A 12,361-nucleotide genomic window follows, 5' to 3' on the forward strand; every position below is an offset into this window, starting at 1 on the left:
ATCAAACTATGGAATTGCATAGCAACATTAGTATATGCATCAAAACAGAAGTTGTATAATGTGTTACTACAACTGGATGATTATATAGCAACAGACAAAATTATGAAATATTCTAGAATGGTGGAGGAAAAAGGGGAGCCGTGTTGATGCAGGAAGAAGGGGAGTCGTCTTGGTATCCGGCGGTAGCTAGATGGGCAGAGGAGGTGTAACACCCCGCATGTAACTTGCCATATTTGTAACTCCGACTCTTGCCATTTACGGCTATGTGATATGTTTTCCCTCCGTTGTTGGGTTTTGTCTTTCGTTTTGTATTTTGTCATGTCATGCATTTTCATATCATGTCATCATGTGCATTGCATTCGCATACGTGTTCGTCTCATGCATCCGAGCATTTTTCCCGTTGTCCGTTTTCCAATCCGGCGCTCCTATCTCCTCCGGTGCACCCCTCTAGTTTTCTTTCGTGTGCGTGTGTCAAACTTTCTCGGAATGGACCGAGGCTTGTCAAGTGGCTTTATTATACCACCCGGAGACTACCGGTCAAGTTTCGTTCCATTCGGAGGTCGTTTGGTACTCAAACGGTTAACCGGGCCTCCGCAATGTCCATTTGATTGTCCAGCAAAACCCCCTCTAAAACCAGCCCAAAACCCACCAAACTCTCTTCCATGCTCTAGGTCGTTCGATCACGATCGTGTGGGCGAAAACCGCACCTCATTTGGAGTCTCCTAGCTCCCTCTACCTATAAATGAGTGGGCATCCCGAAAAACGAAATCTCAGACGAAACCCTAACCCTCTCCCTCCGCGCCGCGCCGGACGCGTTCGCTCCGGCCGGACAACGTCCACCGCGCGCCCGGCCAACCGGAGCGCGCCACGTCACTCCGCCGCCGCCCGGACCGCGCCGGCCCGCCGGGCCTGTGGCCGGCCCCCCTCGGCCCGCTCCTCCGCGCCTCCCGTCGGCCGCCGCCGCCTCCGCCACCGCAGCGCGCCGCCGCGGCCGCCCGCCGGCCGGCCCAGCCGCCCGCCGCCGCCCGACGCGGGTCCGCCGCCACCCGCCGCCGGCCTCCCCTCCGGCCACCGGCGCCGCCCGCCGCCGCCCTCCGGGCCCCTCCTCCACCGCCGGCGACCGCCACCGCCGGTCCCTGCCTCGCCGCCGTCGGGCTCGAGCTCGAGCTCGGGAGCCGGCCCAGATCCGATCGAGTGGTACTGCCCGTTGACTTTTCCCTCGCTTCGTTTTTTTCCTAAGTCCCAGAATTTTCTCAGCATATGCTCCTGTTCCTGATGCGATAACTTTGTGTATATAGCTCCGATTCACGCGTATAATATGTCAAATTGTTCGTCTCGTGATGCTCTTCATTTTGTTCAATTGCACCATTTTCATTAGAGGTCATCTTGATGCCCAAATATTCGTTAGAAGAGGGCTAGTTGCTGTTATTCTCTGGTTCTTATCAGAACTTGGAGATTTGTCATTTTTGTATCATTTATTCTGTGCATCTTTTGAGTATGAGCCCTACATGTGTTTTGAAGTATGCCATGCCATATTTCCAGTGGTATAGTGCATGTATTTTTGTGATCTCTGTGGTGACTAGCACAAGCATGCAAAGTAGGTCCCGTAATATTTCTGATTTCAGGGACTTAGTGATTTCTCTAAGTCTTTGTCTGCTGTAATTTTGTTGCCATGTAAACTTGATGCTAGAGAGAGATACGTGCATATTTTGGAGATATTCAGTAAGGATGTTTTGTAGCTATAGTTGTAATTGATCCATTCCTGTAATTGTGTGCAATTTTAGGGTACCATAACATGACTCAATCTTGCTCTACTTTTGCTATAAAATATTTCTGGCAGATTCTTAACATGATTTGCAATCTTACCAAGCTTATTTTAGTTGATCCATACATGCTATGCAATTGTTCTTGACATGGATAGCTTCATAAACATGCCATCTTGCTGTAGGTATGCTTGGTTTGTCATGAATTGCTCTGTAGTGAGTGCATCAAGCTCACAAAGAGGCCTACATATTAATATTTCTGCCATGCTCTGTTTTCTGCTAAGTCTGGAACCTGATAACGAAACTTGCTATGTTTACATGTTTGTCATCATATCTTCTGGTCCTTTTTGGCTTATGGTCATTAAGGGACTTTTGTCATGAGAAGTTAGTAGAACACTACCATGCCTTGTTTTGCTATGTTAAGTTCCTGTAACATGTTGATTTCGTGCTCTGAACATTGCTACCTGATGCTAATTTCTGCCATGTCCAGTTTTCCACCAAGTCTGTGAACCTGTAATCTTTTGCACTTTTGCCATGCTTGTTTGAGCTTGATATGTTGTGAACTAGCCGTAGCTCAGTGTTCATCTTTTGTCAAGCATCTCCTGTAGATTACTGCCATGTGCTTTGTTGCTATGTTGGGGTGCTGTAGCATTGCTACTTGTTGCATTTTAAGTGCTATCTTGCTGTTTATCGCAGATTAGTGTCATTCTTGTTTTGCTTGCCATTTGCAAACCGTGCATCCGATTCCTGTGATCTTTATATCGATTTCGACCGAAATCATCTCATCTTTCCAGTGGCATGCTTGGTTTTCCAAGTTACTTCCATGTTCATCATTTTCCTTCCGGAACAGGCATATGCATCGCATATCATATCTTGCATATCATACATGTTTTGCATCATGTTGCTTGCGCATTTCTCGTTGTTGATTGTGGTTCCGTTTGTTTGTGTTCTTGTCTTGGGTAGAGCCGGGAGACGAGTTCGTGAACGAGGAACCTGTCGAGTACGCTTACGAGGATCAAGCTTTCGACAACTCTGAGAACCTTGCAGGCAAGATGACCACCCCTCGAAATCACTTCTATCTTTGCTATGCTAGTTGTTCGCTCTATTGCCATGCTCCGCTACCTATCACTTGCTATATCTTGTCTCCTATTTTAGCCATGTCAGCCCCTAACCATCCTTTCCTAGCAAACCGTTGTTTGGCTAAGTTACTGCTTTTGCTCAGCCCCTCTTATAGCGTTGCTAGTTGCAGGTGAAGTTGAAGTTTGTTCCATGTCAGAACATGGATATGTTGGGATATCACAATATCTCTTATTTAATTAATGCATCTATATATTTTGGTAAAGGGTGGAAGGCTCGGCCTTATGCCTGGTGTTTTGTTCCACTCTTGCCGCCCTAGTTACTGTTATACCGGGATTATGTTCCTTGAGTTTGCGTTCCTTACGCGGTCGGGTGATTTATGGGACCCCCTTGACAGTTCGCCTTGAATAAAACTCCTCCAGCAAGGCCCAACCTTGGTTTTACCATTTGCGACCTATACCTTTTTCCCCCGGGTTTTCTAGAGCCCGAGGGTCATCTTTATTTTAAACCCCCGGGCCAGTGCTCCTCTGAGTATTGGTCCAAACTGTCAGTCGCCGGTGGCCACCAGGGACAACTTTGGTCTGGCCTATCGGAAGCTTGGACAATCCGGTGTGCCCTGAGAACGAGATATGTGCAGCTCCTATCGGGATTTGTCGGCACATTCGGGAGGCTTTCCTGGTCTTGTTTTACCATTGTCGAGATGTCTTGTAAACCGGGATTCCGAGACTGATCGGGTCTTTCCGGGAGAAGGTTTATCCTTCGTTGACCGTGAGAGCTTATGATGGGCTAAGTTGGGACACCCCTGCAGGGTATTATCTTTCGAAAGCCGTGCCCGCGGTTATGAGGCAGATGGGAATTTGTTAATGTCCGGTTATAGATAACTTGTCACTTGACCCAATTAAAATACACCAAGTGCGTGTGTAGCCGTGATGGTCTCTTCCCGGCGGAGTCCGGGAAGTGAACACGGTCTGTGTTATGTATGACGTAAGTAGGTGTTCAGGACCTCTTCTTGGTCATTGCTAGATGACGTCCGTTCCTTTGCTTCTCTTCTCGCTCTCATTTGCGCAAGTTAGCCACCATATATGCTTTTGCCGCTGCAGCTCCACCTCTTTGTGCCTCCTTGTCCTATAAGCTTAAATAGTCTTGATCTCGCGGGTGTGAGATTGCTGAGTCCCCGTGACTCACAGATACTTCCAAAACCAGTTGCAGGTGCCGACGATGCCAGTGCAGATGATGGCGTCGATCTCAAGTGGGAGTTCGACGAGGAACGTGGTCGTTACTATGTGTCTTTTCCTGATGATCAGTAGTGGAGCCCAGTTGGGACGATCGGGGATCTAGCATTTGGGGTTGTCTTATTTTCATCTGGATTTTGGCCGTAGTCGGTCTATATGTTTGTATTTTGGATGATGTATGATGATATTTATGTATTGTGTGAAGTGGCGATTGTAAGCCAACTCTTTATCCCATTCTTGTTCATTACATGGGATTGTGTGAAGATGACCCTTCTTGCGACAAAACCACTATGCGGTTATGCCTCTAAGTCGTGCCTCGACACGTGGGAGATATAGCCGCATCGTGGGCGTTACAGGAGGACCAGGAAGAAGGGGAGTCATGTCTCAGCTGAGGAGGCCCGAGAGAGAGAAGAAATGGGCTCCGGCGGTGGGTCACCGTAGTGTCGGGGATGAAGGGAAGGTAAAAGGATCGATACGGTCTACTAGAGGGGGGGGGGTGAATAGGAGACTACAAATTTTAATCTTTCTTGTCAATTTTAAGGCTTAGCGGATAAATAGGGTTCACTAGATATGCAACTAGGTGAATGCAACCTATATGACAAGCAAGATCCAAGCTAAATATGCTAGGCAACAATCTAAGTAGCAAGCCAACAAGCAAAGTAAGGTGCGGGGAAGGATTAACCACAAGTGAGACGAGGACGCGGATTTTATCCCGAAGTTCAGTCTTCCTTGGGGAAGAGCTACTCTCCGTTTGGAGCAGTGTCGGGCCAAAGCTTGCGGAATGCCACCGAAGGCTCACCGTAATCTCCTTCGAGTCACTGCTGTCTACTACACAACCTTCTTCTTGTAGAAATTGTTGGGCCTCCAAGTGCAGAGGTTTGTAGGACAGTAGCAAAATTCCCTCAAATGGATGACCTAAGGTTTATCAATCCGTGGGAGGCGTAGGATGAAGATGGTCTCTCTCAAGCAACCCTGCAACCAAATAACAAAGAGTCTCTTGTGTCCCCAACACACCCAATACAATGGTAAATTGTATAGGTGCACTAGTTCGGTGAAGAGATGGTGATACAAGTGCAATATGGATGATAGATATAGGTTTTTGTAATCTAAAAAATATAAAAACAGCAAGGTAACTAATGATAAAAGTGAGCGTAAACGGTATTGCAATGCTAGGAAACAAGGCCTAGGGTTCATACTTTCACTAGTGCAAGTTCTCTCAACAATAATAACATATTTGGATCATATAAATATCCCTCAACATGCAACAAAGAGTCACTCCAAAGCCACTAATAGCGGAGAACAAACGAAGAGATTATTGCAGGGTACGAAACCACCTCAAAGTTATTCTTTCCGATCAATCCATTGGGCTATTCATATAAGTGTCACAAACAGCCCTAGAGTTCGTAGTAAAATAACACCTTAAGACACACATCAACCAAAACCCTAATGTCACCTAGATACTCCAATGTAAAACCTCAAGTATCCGTGGGTATGATTATACGATATGCATCACACAATCTCAGATTCATCTATTCAACCAACACATAGAACCTCAAAGAGTGCCCCAAAGTTTCTACCGGAGAGTCAAGACGAAAACGTGTGCCAACCCCTATGCATAGGTTCATGGGCGGAACCCGCAAGTTGATCACCAAAACATACATCGAGTGAATCACGTGATATCCCATTGTCACCACAGATACGCACGGCAAGACATACATCAAGTGTTCTCAAATCCTTAAAGACTCAATCCGATAAGATAACTTCAAAGGGAAAACTCAATCCATTACAAGAGAGTAGAGGGGGAGAAACATCATAAGATCCAACTATAATAGCAAAGCTCGCGATACATCAAGATCGTGCCAAATCAAGAACACGAGAGAGAGATCAAACACATAGCTACTGGTACATACCCTCAGCCCCGAGGGTGAACTACTCCCTGCTCATCATGGAGAGCGCTGGGATGATGAAGATGGCCACCGGTGAGGGTTCCCCCCTCCGGCAGGGTGCCGGAACAGGGTCCCGATTGGTTTTTGGTGGCTACAGAGGCTTGTGGCGGCGGAACTCCCGATCTATTCTGTTCCCCGAAGGTCTTAGGGTATATTGGTATATATAGGAGGAAGAAATACGTCAGGGGAGCCACGAGGGGCCCACGAGGGTGGAGGGCGCGCCCAGGGGGGGTGGGCGCGCCCCCTGCCTCGTGCCTTCCTCGTTGATTCCCTGACGTGCACTCCAAGTCCCCTGGATTGCTTCCGTTCCAAAAATAACTTTCCCGAAGGTTTCATTCCGTTTCGACTCTGTTTGATATTCCTTTTCTTCGAAACACTGAAACAAGTGAAAAAACAGGAACTGGCACTAGGCTCTGGGTTAATAGGTTAGTCCCAAAAATAATATAAAAGTGTTTAATAAAGCCCATAAACATCCAAAACAGATAATATAATAGCATGGAACAATAAAAAATTATAGATACGTTGGAGACGTATCAGCATCCCCAAGCTTAATTCCTGCTCGTCCTCGAGTAGGTAAATGATAAAAACTGAATTTTTGATGTGGAATGCTACCTAACATATTTATCAATATAATCTTCTTTATTGTGGCAAGAATATTCAGATCCATAAGATTCAAGATAAAAGTTCAACATCGACATAAAAATAATAATACTTCAAGCATACTAACTAAGCAATTATGTCCTCTCAAAATAACATGGCCAAAGAAAGTTCATCCCTACAAAATCATATAGTTTAGTCATGCTCCATTTTCGTCACACAAGAATGCTCTCATCATGCACAACCCCGATGACAAGCCAAGCAATTGTTTCATACTTTTGTAATCTCAAACTTTTTCAACCTTCACGCAATACATGAGCGTGAGCCATGGATATAGCACTATGGGTGGAATAGAATATGATGATGGGGGTTATGTGGAGCAGACAAAAAAGGAGAAAGTCTCACATCAATGAGGCTAATCAATGAGCTATGGAGATGCCCATCGATTGGTGTTAATGCAAGGAGTAGGGATTGCCATGCAACGGATGCACTAGAGCAATAAATATATGAAAGCTCAACAAAAGAAACTAAGTGGGTGTGCATCCAACTTGCTTGCTCACGAGGACCTAGGGCACTTGAGGAGGCCCATTGTTGGAATATACAAGCCAAGTTCTATAATGAAAAATTCCCACTAGTATATGAAAGTGACAAAACAAGAGACTCTCTATCATGAAGATTATGGTGCTACTTTGAAGCACAAGTGTGGTAAAAGGATAGTAACATTGTCCCTTCTCTCTTTTTCTCTCATTTTTTTGGGGCCTTCTCTTTTTTTATGGCCTTTCTCTTTTTTTTTAATTCCTCACTTGGGACAATGCTCTAGAAAATGATGATCATCACACTTCTATTTATTTACAACTCAATGATTACAACTCGATACTAGAACAAAGTATGACTCTATATGAATTCCTGCGGCGGTGTACCGGGATATGCAATGAACCAAGAGTGACATGTATGAAAGAATTATGAACGGTGGCTTTGCCACAAATACTATGTCAACTACATGATCATGCAAAGCAATATGACAATGATGAACGTGTCATGATAAACGGAATGGTGGAAAGTTGCATGGCAATATATCTCAGAATGGCTATGGAAATGCCATAATAGGTAGGTATGGTGGCTGTTTTGAGGAAGATATAAGGAGGTTTATGTGTGAAAGAGTGTATCATATCACGGGGTTTGGATGCACAGGCGAAGTTTGCACGAACTCTCAATGTGAGAAAGGCAATGCACGGTACCGAAGAGGCTAGCAATGATGGAAGGGTGAGAGTGCGTATAATCCATGGACTCAACATTAGTCATAAAGAACTCACATACTTATTGCAAAAATATACAAGTCATTAAAAACCAAGTACTACGCGCATGCTCCTAGGGGGGTAGATTGGTAGGAAAAGACCATCGCTCGTCCCCGACCGCCACTCATAAGGAGGATAATCAAAGAACACCTCATGTTTCAAATTTGTTACACAACGTTTACCATACGTGCAGGCTACGGGACTTGCAAACTTCAACACAAGTATTTCTCAAATTCACAACTACTCAACTAGCACAACTTTAATATCACTACCTCCATATCTCAAAACAATCATCAAGTATCAAACTTCTCTTAGTATTCAATGCACTTATTATGAAAGTTTTTATTATATCCCTCTTGGATGCCCATCATATTAGGATTAAATTCATGACCAAAGCAAACAACCATGCTGTTCTAAAGACTCTCAAAATAATATAAGTGAAGCATGAGAGTTCATCTATTTCTAAAAAATAAAACCACCATTGTGCTCTAAAAGATATAAGTGAAGCACTAGAGCAAACGACAAACTACTCCGAAAGATATAAGTGAAGATCAATGAGTAGCCGAATAATTATGCAACTATGTGAAGACTCTCCCATTTAAGAATTTCAGATCTTGGTATTTTATTCAAACAGCAAGCAAATCTAAAGAAAATAAAATGACGCTCCAAGCAAAACACATGTCATGTGGTGAATAAAAATATAGCTCCAAGTAAAGTTACCGATGAACGAAGACGAAAGAGGGGATGCCATCCGGGGCATCCCCAAGCTTAGGCTCTTGGTTGTCCTTGAATATTACCTTGGGGTGCCTTGGGCATCCCCAAGCTTAGGCTCTTGCCACTCCTTATTCCATAGTCCATCGAATCTTTACCCAAAACTTGAAAACTTCACAACACAAAACTTAACAGAAAATCTCGTGAGCTCCGTTAGCGAAATAAAACAAAACACCACTTCAAGGTACTGTAATTAACTCATTCTTTATTTGTATTGGTGTTAAATCTACTGTATTCCAACTTCTCTATGGTTTATAAACTATTTTACTAGTCATAGAGTCATCAAAATAAGCAAACAACACACGAAAAACAGAATCTGTTAAAAAACAGAACAGTCTGTAGTAGTCTGTAACTAACGCAAACTTCTGGAACTCAGAAAAATCTACCAAAATAGGAAGACCTAGATAATTTGTTTATTGATCTGCTGCAATTGGAATCAGTATTTTATCACGTTCTGGTGATTTTTAACAATTGTTTTCGTGAACAGAAAGTTTCTGGAATTTTCAGCAAGATCAAATAACTATCATCCAAGAAGATCCTATAGGTTTTACTTGGCACAAACACTAATTAAAACACAAAACCACATCTAAACAGAAGCTAGATGGATTATTTGTTCCTAAACAGAACCAAAAAGCAAGAAACTAAAATAAAATTGGGTTGCCTCCCAACAAGCGCTAACGTTTAACGCCCCTAGTTAGGCATGATGATTTCAATGATGCTCACATAAGACATAAGAATTGAAACATAAAGAGAGCATCATGAAGAATATTAATAGAACATTTAAGTCTAACCCACTTCCTATGCATAGGGATTTTGTGAGCAAACAACTTATGGGAACAATAATCAACTAGCATAGGAAGGCAAAACAAGCATAACTTCAAAACTTTAAGCACATAGAGAGGAAACTTGATATTATTGCAATTCCTACAAGCATATATTCCTCCCTCATAATAATTTTCAGTAGCTTCATGGATGAATTCAACAATATAACCAGCACCTAAAGCATTCTTTTCATGATCTACTTGCATAGAAAATTTACTACTCTCCACCCAAGCAAAATTCTTCTCATTCGGAATAGTGGGAGTATCATAAGAGACTTGAATACTATAAATTGTTTCCACATTAAAAGAGTAATGTTCAGAAAAAGGGTAATCATAATCATGACAAGTTTTAAAAATATAATCATCACTACTTTTTATAGCATAAGTTTCATCACAATAATCATCATAAGTAGCAACTTTGTTCTCATCATAATCGATTGAAACCTCTTCCAAGATAGTGGATACATCACTAAATAAAGTCATGACCTCTCCAAATCTACTTTCATAAATATTATAAGATTCAACATCCTCCAAAATAGTGGGATCATTACTTCCTAAAGTAGACACTCTTCCAAACCCACTTCCATCAATATAATCATCATAAGTAGGAGGCATGCTATCATCACTATACATTTGCATATCAAAACTTGGGAGACTAGAAATATCATCTTCATTAAACGTAGCATCCCCAAGCTTGGGACAAACATTAATTGCAGAAAATATATTCTCAAATATGTCATTCTCATCAAACATAGCTTCCCCAAGCTTGGGCCTTTTCATATCATAAGCATAATCACTCTCATCATTAATAGTATAGATAGCACCAATAGTATAGCAATTATCATATTCTTCCAAGCAAGTACCAAAAAGATTTTCAAGATCATAAGAAGTATCATTATCTTCCCAATCATAATCATCACAACAAGCAATAGGCATAACGAGATCATCATCAAGTGCATCATCTTCCACAATTATTTTTGATTCATTTTCATGAGGCACTACAATAATAGGAGCAACATTATTTGGGAGAGATATCTTTTTACCTCTCTTCCTTTTTCTTTTCTTCTTCTTCACCACATCATGTGTGGGTTCAATCCTCTTTTTGGAGCTCCTTACTAATGAGATTGGTTGAATAGAAGGCTCCTCCTCGTTACTTGATTCATCATAAGAAATAATAGGAGAATACTGGGAAGTGTCTTCCCTTTCGTTAGTATTCTCTTCATCCTCTATTTCTTTTCTTTTCTTTATGTAATTGGCAATATAAGGGTTTTCAATGCAATTCACCGCAATACATATGAATTTCTTCTAGATCAATATCGAGGAATTTCTCAAGGTTATATTCTGGAATAAACTTAGTTTGACGTTTCAATTCTTCATAACCCACAAGCAAACTAAGTTCATTATAATGTGCAAGGGAAATCAAGCCATCACAATTTTTGGACACGATTCGATCATGAAACAATTTGCATTTGATATTTAAATGACCATGTTCATTCCAAAGTTCACAAGTACGGCTAAGATATTTTAAATTTTCAGCACTAACATTTAGCCTTTCTTGCAACCATTAATTTCTAAATGCTTATGCCTCTTGCAATATCTATCTTCCCTATTTCGTGTGTACTTGCAAACCCAATGCACTCCACAAAAATTAACATGTTTATAGGAGACATTTTCATCATAGCTAGTGCAATCATCATTAGTACTTATGGATATTCAAGGAGTTCATACTAACAACATTGCAAGCATGCTCATCATTCAAAGATTTAGTGCCAAACATTTTAATGCATTCTTCTTCTAACACTTTGGCACAATTTTCTTTCCCATCATACTCGCGAAAGATATTAAAAAGATGAAGCGTATGAGGTAAACTCAATTCCATTTTTTTGTAGTTTTCTTTTATAAACTAAACTAGTGCTAAAACAAGAAACCAAAAGATTCGATTGCAAGATCTAAAGATATACCTTCAAGCACTCACCTCCCCGGCAACGGCGCCAGAAACTGCTTGATGTCTACTACACAACCTTCTTCTTGTAGACGTTGTTGGGCCTCCAAGTGCAGAGGTTTGTAGGACAGTAGCAAATTTCCCTCAAGTGGATGACCTAAGGTTTATCAATCCGTGGGAGGCGTAGGATGAAGATGGTCTCTCTCAAGCAACCCTGCAACCAAATAACAAAGAGTCTCTTGTGTCCCCAACACACCCAATACAATGGTAAATTGTATAGGTGCACTAGTTCGGCGAAGATATGGTGATACAAGTGCAATATGGATGATAGATATAGGTTTTTGTAATCTAAAAATATAAAAACAGCAAGGTAACTAATGATAAAAGTGAGCGTAAATGGTGTTGCAATGCTAGGAAACAAGGCCTAGGGTTCATACTTTCACTAGTGCAAGTTCTCTCAACAATAATAACATATTTGGATCATATAAATATCCCTCAACATGCAACAAAGAGTCACTCCAAAGCCACTAATAGAGGAGAACAAACGAAGAGATTATTGTAGGGTACGAAACCACCTCAAAGTTATTCTTTCCGATCAATCCATTGGGCTATTCATATAAGTGTCACAAACAGCCCAAGAGTTCGTAGTAAAATAACACCTTAAGACACACATCAACCAAAACCCTAATGTCACCTAGATACTCCAATGTAAAACCTCGAGTATCCGTGGGTATGATTATACGATATGCATCACACAATCTCAGATTCATCTATTCAACCAACACATAGAACCTCAAAGACTGCCCCAAAGTTTCTACCGGAGAGTCAAGACGTAAACGTGTGCCAACCCCTATGCATAGGTTCATGGGCGGAACCCGCAAGTTGATCACCAAAACATACATCGAGTGAATCACGTG

Source organism: Triticum aestivum, chromosome 2D (genome assembly GCF_018294505.1).
Source record: "Triticum aestivum cultivar Chinese Spring chromosome 2D, IWGSC CS RefSeq v2.1, whole genome shotgun sequence".
Classification (NCBI taxonomy): domain Eukaryota; kingdom Viridiplantae; phylum Streptophyta; class Magnoliopsida; order Poales; family Poaceae; genus Triticum; species Triticum aestivum.